This window comes from Camelus dromedarius, chromosome 9 (assembly GCF_036321535.1).
Source record: "Camelus dromedarius isolate mCamDro1 chromosome 9, mCamDro1.pat, whole genome shotgun sequence".
In the NCBI taxonomy this organism is placed as follows: domain Eukaryota; kingdom Metazoa; phylum Chordata; class Mammalia; order Artiodactyla; family Camelidae; genus Camelus; species Camelus dromedarius.
In genome coordinates, this window is record NC_087444.1 from 59,755,957 (window position 1) to 59,774,524 (window position 18,568).

Sequence of the window (18,568 nt, forward strand, 5' to 3'; positions counted from 1 at the left end):
GCTTGTTGAATCTAATAATAATAATGACAAATAATTGGAATTGACATTTTGGAATATCTTTTTAAAAATTTCATTTATCTAGTAATTGACTTCTATTGTATTTTACAAACCTAATGGTTCATGATGGATTGGAAAAAATGAACTGGCTCTTTTTTATTGAAGTATAATCAATTTACAATGTTGTGTTAGTTTCTGGTGTAGGGCATAGTGATTAAGTTTCATATATATATTTATATATATTTCTTTTCAAATATCTTTTCATTATAGGTTATTACAAGATATCAAATATAGTTCCCTGTGTTATACAGTAGGACCTTGTTTCTATCTATTTTATGTATAGCAGCTTGTATCTCCTAATCCCAAACTCCCAATTTGTCTCACCCTTCTCCTCTCCCCTGCCTAGGGAACCATAAATTTGTTTTCTGTGTCTGAGTCTGTTTCTGTTTTGTAAATAAGTTCATTTGTGCCAGTTTTTTTAGATTCCACATGTAAGTGATATCATATGATATTTTCTTTCTCTGTCTGACTTACTTCACTTAGTATGATAATCCCTAGGTCCATCCATGTTGCTGCAAATGACATTGTTTCATTATTTTTCATGGCTGAGTACATTCCAATGTAAACACACACACACACACACACACACACACACACACACACACACACACACATATATGCATGCCACAAATTCTTTATCCAGTCATCTGTGGATGGACATTTAGGTTGCTTCCATGCTTGGGCTATTGTAAATAATGCTGCTGTGAACATTGAGGTGCATGTATATTTTGAACTGGAGTACTCAATCCGGATATATGCCCAGGAGTGGGGTTGCTGGGTCATAGGATAAGTCTGCTTTTAGCTTTTTAAGGAATATCCACAGTGTTTTCCATAATGGTTGCACGAAATTTACATTTTCACCAAAATTGTAGGAGGGTTCCCTTTTCTCCACACCCTCTCCAGCGTTTATCATTTGTGGGCTTTTTACTGAAGGCCATTCTGACTGGTGTGAGGTGATACTTCATTGTAGTTTTGATTTGCATTTCTCTAATAATTAGTTATGTTGAGAATCTTTTCATGTGCCTCTTGGCCATCTGGATGTCTTCACTGGAGAAATGTCTGTTTAGGTCTTCTGCATATTTTTTTTACTAGGTTGTTTGTTTTATTGTTACTGAAATATTCTGGAAATTAGGCCCTTGGCAGCCTTATCATTTGCAAATATTTTCTCCCAGTCTGTAGGTTGTCTTTATGTTTTGTTTATCATTTCCTTTGCTATGCAAAAGTTTATAAGTTTAATTAGGTCCCATTTGCTTATTTTTTACTTTTTTTCTATTGCCTTGGTATATTTCCCTAGGGGAACATTGCTATGATTTATGTCAGAGAATGTTTTGCCTGTGTTCTCTTCTAGGAGATTTGTGTTGTCTTATGTTTAAGTCTTTAAGTCATTTTGAGTTTCTTTTTTGTGTGTGGTTTGAGCAAATGAAAAGTGAACTGTTCTTCCCCTTAGATAGTCTGAGAAACTTAGGAGCTTCTGGGAAAGATTTTCTCCCTTAGAGGGAGAAATCCTTCTTCTTTGTGGATGCTAGGGACTACTGCATTCATCCAAGTGACCAAGTGAGAAATTCACACTGTTGTGCTGGGACTTCAGAGTATAAAGATGGGGTGCTAACATTTATTGGTAACAATATTAGCTACCATTTGATGAGTACTTACTGTATACCCAGCACTTTGTCAAATGATTTGTGCAAATTTCTTTATTCAATCCTCATAACCCTCAAGTGCTATTACTACCTGCCATGGACTGTTTTTGTCCCCTCCCTTCAAAATTCACATGTGGGAACCTAATCTCCATGTGGTGGTGTTTGGAGATAGGGTTTGGGGAGATGATTAGTTCATAAGGGCAGAACCACCCTTAAGGAGATTAGTGCCCTCATAAAAGCGACCTCAGAGAGCTTTCCCACCCCTTCTACCTTGTGAAGACACTGTGAAAAGACAGCCATCTATGAACCAAGAAGCAGGCCCTCACCAGATACTGAATCTACTGGTGCTTCGATCTTATGCTTCCCAGCCTCCAGAATCATGAGAAATAAATGTCTGTTGCTTATGAACCACTCAACCTATGGCATTTTGTTATAGCAGAAAGAACATTATCTCATTTTATAGAAGGTAAGTTTGAGGCTAAAGGGTTGAGTGGTTAAATGGCAGGGCTGCCTTTCTAATCCAAACAGTTTCATTCCAGAACCTGAGCTCTTGGCCAAACCAATGATATGGTTGAGCCACTGATGATCAACACTGGAACCAAAAACCCCTGGACTTCCTGCTGTGTGAGGAATTAAACCCTCTTATATGAGCTGCTTTGGATTGGATTTTTATTACCTGCAGCCAACAGCAAAGGAGCCACCCATTAGAAAAGGAATATTTCACTGAAATGTGTATTTGCATGCACTTTGGGGAAATAGCTTGTTAAATGATAGGCAGTATCCATTCCTAGTGAGCATTTGAGGCCCAAGTAAGTGTCAGCATTCAGGCCTTTAAAGTAGGATTGATTTGTTGGTGAAGACTCATAACCTTATCTTAACCAGTTCATGATTTTATTTGAACTATAAATTTTATGTCTATAAGGTGAATGAAATTACTCTGTAAAATATGTAACCAGAGCAAATGCAGAACAGGCTGATAAGTGCTCTGACATGTACACAAATATGATTAAAATATCTGTCCCTTTGGTGCCTCCCACCAAATCCCCACTGCTGCTGTCTTCTGCACTCACTGGCATCTTTACATTGTATTTCTTCCAAAAGCCAGGCTGACTTCACCCACTAGACTGCAAAGATCTTGTTACTTATGTGTTCAGAGGCTTCTGAAGTTTACAGAGTAAATTACCCTGTTCCCTACTTGCTCTTTTAAGGAAACTCAAGTGGTCCTCTGTAACTCTCTCCTGAGGTGAATGACTCTTAACTGACAGCTTCAGCCTTTGCTGGCAGCTGGAAGGTTTCTACTGAAGGTCACGATCTAAGAGCAAATGATGAGTTGCTGTGTTGAGTTTAGCCTTTCTGGTTTGGATCATAAAAAATGGGATCCGAGTGGGGGGTTTTAGCTGCTTCTCTCCCCAGCCCCTTCCCCCCAAACATCTTTCTGAATTTATTTTTATCTTTGCCAAGAAAATGATCTAGTTTTTTCAAGAATCAGATTTTACAAGCTCCTAACATTAGTGCTAAATTATTTATCACTGTAAATGACATTTCTTAAAAGTTATGCTTGTGGTTATTTAAACCCAGTGATTAGATTGAATGAGAAAAACAGGTGTCAGGCTTTGGGTGGGGATTGTCCTCTGCATATATTTCTCTCCACTCAGAAATAAAGATGGAAATAGTAATACTGACTTTGTCAATGCTTAGATAGGAAGCATTTTTTTTATTCAAAATGTACCATGAATCAAAGATAACTTGGCTCAGTTCAATGTAACCAAGCCTGAAGAATGTATTGATGTTTCAATCTTAACTGCTTAAGAATGATAAAATGATGGCATCAATGGATTTAGACTCCCTAGTGGGCATAAGCAGAAATTAAGTCAAAGAGGTAAAATCCCTCATTTCCCCTTAGCCGTGGGGGTGGGGAGAAGTTGGCTCAATACCTTGGACCGGAGGGTATATGTGTGCATGTGCAGGGGGTGATTGCTGGAAAAGGTGTGAGTTCTGAACACAGTCTTGAGCTACTGAAGTTAGTATAATTTCCTTTAATTAATTCAACAAATATATTTTTTAGTTCGTAATGCATTAAAGTCACCATGTCTAGTGCCAGGGACACATCAGTAATTAAAGCAGTCTCTTACTCATGGAACTTAAATTCTCTCTCATTTGGAAACACATCTTAAGACAGACTCAAGCTTTCTTCTCTGGATTTTCATGGAAAGTACATAATGGGGACCTGAGGATCTAACCTATAGTCTAGAAGGAATCACTTCTACTTTATTCACTGTGAGTCATCCATCCCAAAACAATCGATCAATCAATCAATCAATCAATCAATCAGTAAGCCCCAAGTAAAAGTCTTCAACCCTGGAGCCAGGATGATGGTGGTGGAATGGTATGTCTAGGTGAATGGTGCAAATTCCTTTTTGTTTAATTCCATGTACTTTCTCCCTCTTTTAAGAATCTAATAAGCTTGTTCTCCATGTCTGTGAGTCTGTTTGTGTTCTGTAGATAAGGTCATTTGTGTCCTTTTTTATTAGATTCCACATATAAGTGATATCATATGGCATTTTTGTTTCTCTGACTTACTTCACTTCAAAAGAAGATCTAAGTGAACAAACATACAGAGAACAAGATAGAGAACAAACTTATGCTTACCATGGAGTAAAGGGGGTGGGAAGGGGTAAATTGGGGATATGAAAATTGTCCCTCTTGGAGAGTGATGGAAATGTTAGCTGTCTTGATTGTGGTAGTAGTTTCATAGGTATGTACATCTATTGAAATTTCTCAAACTGCACATCTGAAATATGTGCACTTTACTGTTCAGGAAACATACCACAATAAAGGTGTTAAATTTTTTTTAAAAGTAAAAAAAAAAAGAATCTGATGGTAGGGAGAGCTTAATTTAACGACGGGCTTGACAATCGTGGAACAGGCCTTCTATGAAGCACTGCAACTGGCGCAGAAGCCATCCACCTCACACCTGCAATGGGAGTGGCAATTGTGTACTCTTTAAGGATTTCCAGGTGAAAAGCTGCTTCAGTGAAGATCCAGCTTATATTAGACAGGTCTTTCTCTTTTGTCAAATCTCAGTGAGTTTATTGCACACATTATTTGTTAGTACCCACATTGCGGGAAGCTCTATTCTGGTTGCTGGGTGTATGGTACTGGGCCAGAAAAACATGATCATGAGTTCTACACTTAACCAAGGAAAGATAGACTTCAACAAGTTAACTTAAAATGTATTATTTAATCCCAGCAATGCCATTTTCTATGATGGTCAGGGTGCTGAATGTGTGGGTAATAGAGCAACCTGACTTGTCCTGAGGGTCAGGAAAGGCCTCTTATTTGGCTGGGAATTTGAAAGTGGACAAGGAATTAGCAAGAAAAAGGGAAGGAGAGTTTTAGGCAGAAGTAAGAGAATGAGAAAAGAGTGACTGATGTGTCTCTGAGGAATGCAATAAGAGAAAGACACATTTGTTTAAAGCCTGGAAGGTAAAGAGGAGAGTGCTTACCAGATGAAGAAGGAGACACTCAGGGCTTACATTATGCTGGACGTCAAAAGCCAAGGTGAGGAGTTCAGAGAGTCTGCTAACAGCAATGAGAGGCATTTTAAGCTGGCCACGAGAAAGGTTAGACTAGTATTCTAATATAAAGGTCACTGCAGCTGCCATGTGGAGACAGATTGGAGGGGAGCAGACATGAAGTACATGGCCAGGCAGAGAAACAGTTCCAGAAGGAATGATGACGACTGGGACTCAGGTGTTGTGGCATGAATGTAAATTGTAAACACCATTTCTTGCAAAGCATCTTTAAGATACTTTTGTCAGGCACCTAAAAGCACCCCCTCAAACCTTTCTGCCCTTTCAGAGGCAGCAATATGATGATTCTCTGCTTGTTCATTTTATACAGGGGTGCCATGTCAGTTGCATTCATGTAGTGCAGAATAGCTACATATATACCTTATGGCTCCCTCTGTGTAATCAAGATGAGTGATACAGCTAATGTTCATTTTATGGGACTTGGGCACAGGAGTATTATTTCAAGTGACCAGAGAGATTTGCAGCTATTGCATATTTGTGTTTAGGGCTGTTTGGCCATAGCTCTGATTTATCAGACGTTGAGCCCTTGATCAGGATGAACGTCCAATAGAGGCATTGTTCCTGTGAGGAAATGATTCACTTATGAAAGTCTGATTTATGGGTGACTTCCCAGGAATACCCACTGATTCATTTATTCATTCAGCCAATAGTGCCTGATCAGGAACTATGTTCTTACAGCCAACTATATGCTTGCTACGGGGGAACAAAGATACCTTCAGGAAGGAGTTTGTAGCCCAAGAGGGCTAGGCTCATCTTCTAACAGGAAAAACCCAGACCTAGACTCTATCTCCCCAGATCCCTTGATGATCACTGCTGTCATATTTTCTCATATCACCCCTTTCTCAAGTTAGCTGGTCATTTATTCTGTCCAAACAGACATCATCCATAGTCACAGTTCCCTAGAGATACAACCCAAGGGGCCACAAAGAAAATGCAGAGAAAACCAGTTTGTTCAAGAGTTGCTGCCTAAGATCTTTCTAGACCCTGGGTTACACTGTTTAGTATTTATTTTCCACAAGTAATTCAGTATCTCAGAAAGATTCCAAAGCAAAGCCTTTTTAAACAGTCTTTTTCCATAATAAAATTCTCAAGAGTCGAAGGCACTGCCTTTCATTAATAAAAGATGATATTTATTAATTCCCTGATGTAATGAAAAATGCAATGTTTGGAGACAGGAACATGTGTGCAGATTATTTATCACTGAACTAGCTTCTGAAGTTGGCTTTCCACATCTGAACCATATAAATACAAGCTCAGAACACCTCCTGTTAGTGACCTGGCCATTTTGCCATCCCCTCTCCTGAGATACCAGGATAAATACTTAGCTTCTTTAAAAGGAAACACTTTGTAGGCAAAAAAAAAAAAAAAAAAAAAAAAAAAAAAAAAATCTCTTCCAAGAAATCATTTGTAAAAGCTGCTGCCTTTGAGGGGCCTGCAAATGGTTCTGTAATGAAGCAATGGCTTAAGGTTTCTTCTTCCTCTTGCTGAGCTATTTCCTCTTGTTTATTCTTTTCTGATTTTTAAAAATGTGCTTATATTTCAGAGCCCAGAGCAACAGACTCTTAAAAATCCATTATATCTACAAGGAAACCAGCTCTGTGGTTTTGTGAAGGAGCAAGCAGAAGGAACTGTGAGCTGGGGTCTCAGCTGGGTCCAGAGAGATGTTCTCCAGAGGTTTCACGTGTAGAGCCCATCTGTCTTCTAGTTCTTGACGTCTCTGAGTTTTCCCTTGACAAAGCCAGCAGCTCTGTGCATCAGAAATGACATTAACGCCCTGCAACCTTGTTTATCCCCACGTGTATGTATGTGAGTGTACATGTGAGAAAAACAGAGAGAGAGATAGAGAGAAACAGATATCCAGGTAAAAATACTAACTGGTAAAAATAATATTAGTAGTAATAACCACAGTAGTAACTATAATGTACTGAGCACTTGCTATGTGCCAGACACTGAGCTAAAGAGCTGACATTCATTATCTGCTTTAATCATCACAATTCCAGAAGATATATTGTATTAGTCAGATTAGGACAGGTTATACTGAAATAATAAATAAACCCTGAAATCTCAGTGGCTTGATAAAGGTAAAATTTATTCTTAAATCTTAGCATAATCTGTGCTAGTTTCCTTGGTCATTATACTCCCAACAGTGTTTCAGTGATCCGGTCTGTTCCCATCTTGCCAATCTCTATAAGTTCTTGGATCTTCTGTCTGTGTAGTTGGAGACAAAGTGTGGAGAACTCACGTCTCCCCTTATCAGAATTGGCATGTTTTAACTCCCCTCACAAACTGTTGGAAAGTCACATGGCTCAGACTAACTGCCAAGGAGCCTGGGAAATGGAGGGAAGCACGTGACTGCAATATGATGACTACTGTCTTGGCCATGTAAATACCACCATTAACACCTTTTTACAGATGGAGAACAAGCAACTTTGAGAGGTTAGTGGCTGTAAGTAATGAGAGGAAGCGGCCAAGGCTGGACCCAGATGGTGTGACTCTATTCTTAACCACAGGGCTGAGGTATGCTTTTTGTATTCTTCAGGATAATTGGATTCATTCACTCATTCATTCATTCATCCCATAAACATTTGACAAGCGTCTATTATGCACTAAGGACTGTGCTGGGCTCTGAGGATAGATACCACAGTGAACAACTTAGATGCAGTTCGAGAGTAAAGGAGTTTCAGATGGTCTTGGGGCTGAAGCTCACCTGTTTTTCATTCAACAAACATTTCTCGAGTATTTATTGCATACATGACACAGAACTGAGGAGATCATAATAAAATCAAATGTACATTCTGATGATCTGTCAAGGTAAATAGAATAGAAAAATTCTGAACACTCTATAGAAATATCATGCTTGATCATTAGTTGGAACTGACCAATTACTGTGGGAACCAACAGTAGAGAGAAGGCTAGAAATGTTTTCCATGGTACAGATGGAGCTTAAACAGGGCAATGGAGTGGGTAAGATGTCTAACAGATAGTGAGACAGCAATGGGATGAAGAATGGAAAGATTTGCGTGAGCGAAACCTGTAGACAAGAAAGTAATGTCAGTTCAGACAGACATAGCAAGGCCCACATGTGGAAGGGAAATGTATGCATAGGGAAAGGGTGATGGGGTTCAGGCTAAAGAACTAAACATCAGGTGATGTGAAGAAAGGAATTTAGCAGAGTGGTCAGAACTCCAGGCTGACATGAGATAAGTTGCAGATACTGGCTTAGCTGGTTTCTTATTTTGTGGCTCTTTGAGAAGTCCTTTAACATCTCTGAGTTTCCATTTTCTAATATTTTTTCCATTTCTTTTTTTTTTTTAACACTTTAATTGATTTATAATCATTTTACAATGTTGTGCCAAATTCCACTGTAGAGCACAATTTTTTAGTTATACATGAACATATATATATTCATTGTCACATTTTTTTCTCTGTGAGCTACCATAAGATCTTGTATATATTTCCCTGTGCTATACAGTATAATCTTGTTTATCTATTCTATAATTTTGTAATCCCAGTCTATCCCTTCCCACCCCCCGCTCCTAATATTTTTAAATAGGGATGAATTTTGACCTGTCTCATTGGATTTCTGCAAGTATTAAAGTAAATAATGCTTCTAAGGTATCTGTCACATAGAAATCTTATTTTGTGCCAGGACTAGTGACTTAGACAAAAAGCAAAAGTGGATTGGTTTATAAGGTGGGTTATATTCATTTTCCAAACTAGTATGCTACATCCAGAATCTCCTCTTCCTCCAAAGGCAGTTCCCAGTGATCTCACATTTGTATTGGGTGAATCACAGAATGTGCACTTTCATTAGGGCGGGCAGTTTAAGTGGTTGGGTAGTCTGGTACGTTCCAGAGTCCTACCTTTCAGGCTTCTCTTTCCTAAGACTGATTAAAAGATATCACTGGTACATTCTTGCTTTTCATGGCTCAAATGTAGCATTGATCTCTACAGGATGGCTGGGGCAGGGATACTATCCTGCAGAGAGTGTTAAAGAGAGCAGAGCAGACGTGGCTCTTTAGAAAACGTTCCTTAACTCCAGGGATATTCTTAAATTCTTTTGAGTTAAATACTTCACTAGTTTTTTTTCCAGTTAGGAAGAGCTTCTTACCTGTAAGCAGACAATCAAACTTTTTATTAGTTATTGTAGAAAGCTTTCATGTTTTTAACTAGAGAAAAAATTAGTATTTTTTTCTTTCCTTGGAATTGTGATGGCCATCAGATTCCGGGTCTTGAGGGTAAATTGCCCTGTCATTTGGCAAGGATAATACTCATTATTGCTAATGAACTTGCAGGGAAACACACTCTTTCTCAAACTAACAGATCTAAATTGCCTCATTCTACCCTGGAATTTGAGCCAGTATTGAGTTTTAGCCATTCAACAGAGCAGGGAGAAACTAACATTTCAGAAAATTATTTTAAGCACTTTATGACATTAGCTTCATTTCAGGGTGAGGTGTCGAGATAATTTAAGTCCCTTTTGTGACTTAAAGCCTCTGCTTTCTGGCTCATTTTCTATTCAATACTAGTGCCTTCTGGTTTAAAAATAGTTTATATTTATACTACTAATTTCAAGATTTGATAAGGAAGTTCATTATTGATTAAGACCAAGTGACAAAGGGAGAGTGTCCTTCCTATCTCCTGCCTTAACATTCCCAAGCATGTTCAGGAGCCTGGGTAGCTCGGCATCTCTCAACTCAATTCTGCCTCTAGTAAAGACACAGATTCTGGCTTTGAAACCATCTCAGCAGAATTTGGGACAGACTTGATGTGGTGCCTCACTCACAGATGAGCACATGGTTGATACTTCATGAACATTTACTAAGGGAGTGAATGTCCACATGACATATTTAGACAAGTGGGAGAAAAGGGATAGTTCTCAGTTCAATAGAGGCCCCATTGTTTTACCAATACATATTTGTGGTGGTTCCATCTTTAATCAGGATGTTTTTTGTAACTATTACAGATGAATATAAATTTTTATTTGTGGATATAACAAATTAGGAAATTACTTATATTAGAATATGTGTGTGTGTGTGTGTGTGTGTATAGATATCTTCATAAAAATAAATGAACCTCTAAACATATATAATAATGATGAAACCATGGGTAATCATCACTTAAATCCATTATACCTATATCCTGTCTTCACTGATCAAGGTCATTTTAATTGTCACTACCCAAAATTGCATGTCCTCCCAAGATGTTTGCATGAGTTGTTTCAGGACCTTGGAGTCAGTGGTATCCAGTTCGAGCTGAGCTGGTTAAGACTGGATAGGACCACTGACTTTCCAACTGAGTATGTGCAAGTGTCTACTGGGTGACATTTTGATGTCAGAGGGCTGAAAACTCCACCCTCAGATCATGCTGAGCATCTCCTTTTTTTTAAACATGTGCCCCATGAAGAAACCTGTAGTTTATTTACAACTGTGCAAAACAGCAATTACCTCATCTTTTTCTTATTTGCAGTCACCTTTCTCCACACTCCCCTTCTCGCAAACCACTCTGCCTCTTTATCCCATAAATACCCAGAGTCCCTTGACTTTAGGGAGGTAAATTTGAGACTTGTTCTCCCATTTCCTCACTTGGCTGCCTTGTGAATAAACCCTTTCTTTGCTGCAAACCTAGGCATGTAAGCATTTTGGCTTGCTGCTCATCAGATAAATGAACCTGGTTCAGTGACAATGACAGCATATCAGTTATCTGTTGGTATAGATAAGAATATGTGTAACAAGCAATCTTGAAACACAGTGGCTTAAAACAACCACTTATTATTGTTCATGAGTTTGTGGGTCATATGAACAGTTCTGCTGATCTTGGATAACCTTCCTCATGAGTCTGAGGTCAACTGTGTCTTCTTTAGGTGGCTGATCTAAGGTGACCTTAGTTGGGATGACTGGGACAGCTCAGTCCTCTTTAAAATGTCTCTGATTCTTCCAGCAGGCTAGCTCAGGCATGTTTTCACTGTGGGTGTAAAAGTTCAATAGCAAGCAAGAGGAAACATGCAAGAACTCTTGAGGCATAGGTTTGGAATGGCACAATGTCACTTCCCCTGCATTCTATTGGTAAGTTACAAGGTCATCTAAGTTTTAAGGAATGGAGAGTAAGCTCTGTCTCTTTTTTGAAGCCGTGTGTAATTACTTCAATAAATCTACCACAGAGAAGAGCATTAGTAAGAATTACAAAGCATAAGCTGGGAATAAAATAACAATCAGAAATAAATTTTCTTTAATACTTAATTAGAATTTTCCATCAGAACTGAGAATTAAGTATTCAGAGAAATAAATGGGGGAAACCCCATGAACAGCTGGGGAGGCTAGAACCTTGGATATAAGTTAGGGAAGCTAAGTTCCTACTATAGGCTTTATATGAAATGACCACAACAAACTGAGGGGATGAAAATTCCACACTAGCCACCTAAGGATGTAACTTCTCTAAAGACCTGTTCTTTCCAAGCATAGCCCCACTGTCTGTCTGTTTATGGTACAAGAAAGAGATTCTGACTTACTCTCTCACCCTTATAAACCCTACCCTTAAACAAATATTAAGTGGGTCAAAAATAAAAAGAGAGAAGTTACATACTTTTCTCTCTTTTCTATCTACAATTCTCTTTCCATTTTGATCTCTGTTTAAATGGAGGGACAATGGGGGAAACATTAAAATACCATTAATGGAAGAAATTTCATCTTTGTTTCTTAGTAAACCTCTGTAATAATCTAGCCTTGGTGCAAGTTGTTTCTGTTGTGGAAGAAAGTTAAGCAATTTTGGTAGATTTTTGAAGCTTAAAATTAGACAACACATATTTGGCTTTAGATCTGCATATAATTTACCATGTGGCACTGAATCAATCAACCTAAATAGTCAGTCCGTCCTTCTGGGTCATCTATTATGTTCATCTCTAATATAAGGAAAAGTAAGAGCCAGGATCTCTATTGCTGATGAGCTTTAATTCTGGTCAAATTCACTTTTTAAATTTGCTGAACTTGGGATTCCTCAATTAAGACCAGACAGAAGTAACTGCTTCCAGCCCAGATAATTTACAGAGCTGATAATGAAAAGAAATGGAACAATAAATGCAATGAGGTTTTGGATAAATGCCTTTAAGATATTATCTGTTATTGGGATTGCAAGAGGATAGTTGTTTCGTCTGGGACACCATGCCTGAAGGAGAACTTTCAAGTGACATGTTCTTATTTTAATGAGCCCACTTTAGGCTGGATATGTGTTGTGATAAGTGTAATTGAAAGGTAAAAACAGCTCCTTTGCTGTATTTCCATTTAGAATGTGACAGATGAGAGGTCAGTTGTTCACTCTGTGATGACGGTACTCTTCATTTAACAGATGGTGCTTCTGTTAGGGAGGCTTTCTCTTCAGACATTGAAGGGCTTCTCTTGTAGTCTCTGTCATCCTGCTTCCCGATACTGCTGCTGTTCCAAGATGGGGACGTTCCACTCAATGTCAAGGAGAAGCCAGGCTCCTTTCACAGCACTGGGCTGTACAACTGGCCCCTTGAGCTAAGCACAATCCGTCTACTTGTTTGTCTGTATTGAGTTCTTTGGAACGTATGTAACACTGCTTTTAAAGATTGAAGGGGAGAAGGACTGAGAAGCCTACAATCTGACAGGATTGATAAGCCTGTCACCCAGAGGCAATTAAGGAACAAGATAGTACATGGGTGGTTCATTAGCTTCCAGAGGGCATTGTTTGTGCATCTGTTTTGCATTTAACCTAGTTTTACTTGTAGTAGCTGTACCAGTATCTATTTCTATCAACAATGAGGGGGAAGAACTATACCATATGACATATTATATCACTCTTGATAAAAATCCTTAAGGGGGATTTCTTTCTCAGGTCATGACAGAGTTTTGAGCACTGAACTCAGAACTGTTTTCAGGCATTGGTTAAACAGATAGGTAAGATTATGATTTCAGATAGAAAAGAGACAGATGAGGTGAGCACTATGTCCTAGCCTTTTGCCTGGAGGAATTTTCCAGACTGCACGGCAGGGAGGAGAACCCCAAGTAGAACAGGGTGGTCATGCTGAGTTGAGGAGGTAAAGACTGAATTTTGGAGAGGCTCAGGCAACTGAAATTTGTAGGCCAGTGAGCCATAGAGGAGGGAGGTACACAATAGAAAGAGCTCAAGAAACCTGCATAGGGTTCTCTTGAGTCTTTGGTGAGTAGTCATGAGACTGGGCAAAGAACAGCTATCAGGAAGCGCTAAACCATACAATTCCCAGAATTCACATAGGGTTGGGAGATGTTTGAATTCCCATGAGTCAGAGTGATGAGTCTTTTTTGAATACCAAAGCCATTCTATAGAGTCCTTTGAAGTGTCACATCTTTGTCCTAGGGCCAAACCAGTCCTAGGGTAAAGGCCATTCTAGATCTTCCCCCCAAAATCCATAAAACAAGCCACTAAAATATCAAACAGGAAATGCTAGAACAAAAAGCAACACTCTATAAAGGAGGATAACATAATCCACACATTCAACAATGTGACATTCACAATACTTAGTATGCAATTAGAAATTATTGGAAATGCAAAAATCAGGATACATGAGAAAAAAGGTAAATCAATAGAAGCAAACTCAGAAATGACAGAGATGCTAGGATTAGCAAACAAGAAAGAAGACCAGAAGAAAACGCCCCACGAAAATGATTTCTGGATCCCACTACTGCACCCTTCTCTGCTTGTAATGAGACTATGCATTCTGAGACTGCTCCATGCTAATGACTAAGCATGGCAGAGGACTTAAGCCCATTCTTGTGGAATATGGGGTTCCCCTTGTGGGAGACTTTGGATTGAGAATTTCCTTATCAGCCTTAGTTGAAACTTTCTTGGTACTGCTGTCCAAGACTTTTTCTATTTTTCTCCTTCCTGCCCTCTTCCCATGATAGCTATCAGATCTGCCTCATGGTCTGAAGGCCTTCCTTGCATTGTCATGCCTCTCCCCTTTATTCTTCATGGGCATTTCCATCAATAAATATTTTTGTACTTCAAATTATGTCTCAATGTCTGCTTTTTGAAAGACCTGTGCTAACAGTGTCTAATAGTAGATTTTCAAAATATATTTTTTTAAATAACAGAAGTGAAAGGAGAAACAGACAAACCCACTATTACAGCTGGAGATTTCAATACTTCTTTCTCAGTAATTGATAGAACTACTAGACAGAAAACGAGTAAGAATAGAAAGAAATTTGAACAATAGTATCAACCAATTTGACCTAAACGACATTTATAAAATGCTATAGCTAATTACGGAAGAATTCATATTCTCTTCAAGCGCATATAAAATATTTACCAAGTTAGACCTTATCTTGCTCTATTAAATAAATTTCAATATGTTAATGAGACTTGAAATTATATAAATAATTCTGTCTTGATTCAATGAAATTAAATTAGAAATCAGTAATAAAAAGAAATCTGAAAAGTACTCAGGTATTAGAAAATTAAATAACATAATTCTAAGTAACCAATAGATCAAACAAGAAATTAAAAGCCGAATTGTAAAATATTTTGAATTGAATAATAATGAAAGTACAACATATAAACATTTTAGGCATTCAGGTAAAGTAGAACTAGAGGGAAATAGAAAATATCTAAAATCAATTATCTAACTTTCTTCTTCGGGGAGCTAAAAAGGTAGTGCAAACTGAATCCAAAGTATATAAAAGTAGGAAATAATGAAGATAAAATCAGAAATAATATAATAATATATAAATTTTAATAAAACTAAACACATTTTGTTGTTGAAAAGACCAATAAAATTAATAAAACTCTAGTAAGGCTGATCAAGATAAAAAGGAGAGAAAAGACACAAATTACCAATATGAGGAATAAAAGAGAGAACATTTTATAGAACCTTTTCACATTAAAAGATAATAAGAACATATTACAAAATATTTTATCAGTAAATTTTGAAACCTTTTTAAAGAAAAATTCTTTGAATGATTGAAGTTAGCAAAAAGGATCAAGGATAAGTATAAAATATGAATATCTCTGTATTTATTACAGAATGTGAATTTAAACCTTTTCACAAAAGAACTCGAAGCCCAGATGGCTTCATTTTTGAATTACATAAATGTAAAGAAGAAATATTACCAACCTTACACAAACTCAGAGACTAGAGGAGGAGAAAGCACATATTTTATGAGTCTAATAAATTATAATAACTAGTTCAAATAAGTGAAATATAGATCAATATCTCTTGAAGATTATCAAGTAAAAATCCAGCAAAACATAACATGGATAATGCATTATGACCAAGGAGAGGGTATCCCAGGATGCAAGGTTAGTTTGATATTTTAAAATTAATCAGTGTTCACCTTATTAACTGAATAAAGGGGAAAGCTGATAAAAAAAAAAATTCCCAGTAGATGCAGAAAATAATTTGACAAATTTTAATACCTACTAATGCTAGCAGGATTAGAAGAACTTTAACAAACTAGGAGCTGAGTATTTCCTCAACCTATGAAATGCATTTAAAATGAATCTACAGCTAATATCATACTTAATGGTGAAAGCAAAATATTTTTCCCCTGAGATTAGAAGGCAAGGATGTGTGTTCTCACTTCTGTTCAACATTGTAGTGGAAGTTCTAGCCAGTGCAATGACAGGGTAAAACAAAGCATACAGTTTGGAACTGAAGAAGTAAAACTGTCCTTATTGATAGAAATAATATATTTAGCAATGTTACAGGGTAAAAAATCAAACTACAAAAATCAGCTGTATTTTTATACTAGCATTGAAAGATTTGAAAATTACATTAAAATTTCCCTTTACCATGCCATAAAAATATAAGAAATATTTAAAGATACATTTAGCAAGGTATATGCAAGACCAGTGTACTCAAAACAACAAAACATTGCAGAGAGAAATACAAGAATTCTAAAAAGATGAAGAGGTTGGTAAATGGGTATCTTAAAATGCCAATGCTATCCAGTTTGATTTAGATTCAATAAAATTCCAATTAAAACACCTGCAGACTTTTTATGGAGATTGACAAGTAGATTATGAAATTTATACAGAAATGCATAGCCAAAATAATTTGAAAAAGAATATTAAAGGCAGAAGGCCTACACTGCCTGATTTCAAGACATGCTCTAAAGCTAGAATTGTCAAGACAGTATAATACTGCTGTAAAGAAAACTTGTAGATCCTTGGAACAGAGTAATTAACCCAGAAATAGACCCACACATATATCGTCAATTGATTTTCAATAAAGTTGCTAAGATACTTTAGTGGGGAAAGTATTCATTTTTAACAAATGGTGCTGAAACAACTGGGTATATATATGGTAAAAAAAATAAATCTCAACCCTTCACCTCAAACAGAAAAATCATCTTAAAATGGATCATAGGCCTAAATGTAAAAGCTAAAACTATAAACTTCTGGAAGACAACATGGAGAAAAACTTTCCAGCTCTGGGATACGTAAAGATTTATTAGGATACAAAAAGCACTAGACATAAAAGGAAAAAAATATACAAATTAAAACTTAGATCATTCAAAAGATACCATTTAGAAAATGAAAATGCAAGCCGTAGATACTGCTTTCATCCGCTCAGGCGGCTGTTGCAAAATACCACAGACCAGGTGGGTTAGAAACAGAAATTTATTGCTCACAGTTCTGGAGGCTGGATACACGCTCAAGATGAAGGCACAGCATGGTTATATTTTGCTGAGGGCCCTCTTCCTGGCTCATAGCTGGTATCTTCTCACTGTGTACTCACATGGTAGAAGGGGCTAGAGAATGTCTCTGGAGCCTTTTTTATGAAGCATTAATTCCATTCCTGAAGTCTACACCTTCATGACTTAAGGATCTTCCAAAAACCCCTCTTCTTAACACCGTCATCTTTGGGGGTTAGAATTTCAACATATGAATTTGGGAGGACACAAACATTCAGATCATAGCAGACGGAGAAAATTTTTTTTTTTTTTGCAAAATGCATATGAAAAAATGAAAAGACCTTTTTCCAGAATATTTAAGAACTTTTATGACTCGATAAAAAGACAAGCATCTCAGCAAGGTTGGGAAAAAATAGGAGCAGACATTTCATAGAAGAAAATAAATGAATGTCCAAGAAGCACATGAAAAATGTTCAAGATCATTATTCATCAAAATGTAATTTAAAGCCACAGTGAGATACCACTATACACCCACTAGAATGGCTATGATTAAAGTGACTTATTTTTACCAAGCTAATCATCCATCTATTCATCCTTCTTCAAATATCACTTTTCAAAGAGATCTTCTTTGAACCCAATTCTAAATTATTCTCCCTAAAAACTCCTTGTAATTTCCTTTCTAGCACCTAAAATATTTCTGTATTATACATTAAATGAAGTGAATATTTAATAAGTCTCCTAGAATATGTGTCATGAGGGCCAGACCATCATTTTGTCCCTCATACTATCTTTGGAAACTACTATAATGGCTGATACTTCAATAAACACTCAAGATAAATGAATGAATAAAACTCCTAATAGTGGCACGGAGACTTACATAAAGCAAATATTTATATATGTTTGTATTAATGAAAGTTGAATGAGGGATATTGTTAAATTCTTATATGTTTATCCCTTTTTACAAACTCCCTCCCCAGACTGGTGATTTGAGTTAATCTCGTATCTTCAGTTGAGAAAATTTTCTGAGATTAAAGACAATTTTGCTTTGCCTGTTCATGGATGCTCCCACTAGGATGAAGACAATGTCTTCAGACTTCCACCATATCCATGTCATGCCTATTTGATTATTCTGTATTTGAGCATTCCTAATCCCAGGGTCTAAACCTTAGTTACTGTGGTCTTTTGTGATTCAGATCACACTAAGAAGCAAACAAAGACAGATGGACTCACAGATTTTTAAACTTATCGCTTTCATGGTATTTACTACCCCATGGGAGAGAGACTATATTCTGAACCAAGCCTGACTTGAAAGAAGCAGCTTTTGCAAAGATCTAAACTAATATTTCAACATTTTTCTCTAGCCTCCTGCCAATTTCACTTCTGTTATCACATGGCATCCCTTGTGTTATTAACAAAGGAAGATTAGGTAAAGTTTCTGGTATTTCTGTTCTTCTCTTCTCCCTACGCACTATCCCAGCACTCTGACACTTTACTCGCTCCTCCCCTTTCTTAAGGAATGTGGTGACTTACATAATATTAAAATATGGGAAGAATGCACTGGCCATCTTTAGTTCATGTCTGCCCTTATTTTTCTTGAAAGATACTTGCCTCCAGAAGGCACATGGGTTTTGTTGCTCTAGACCACCCT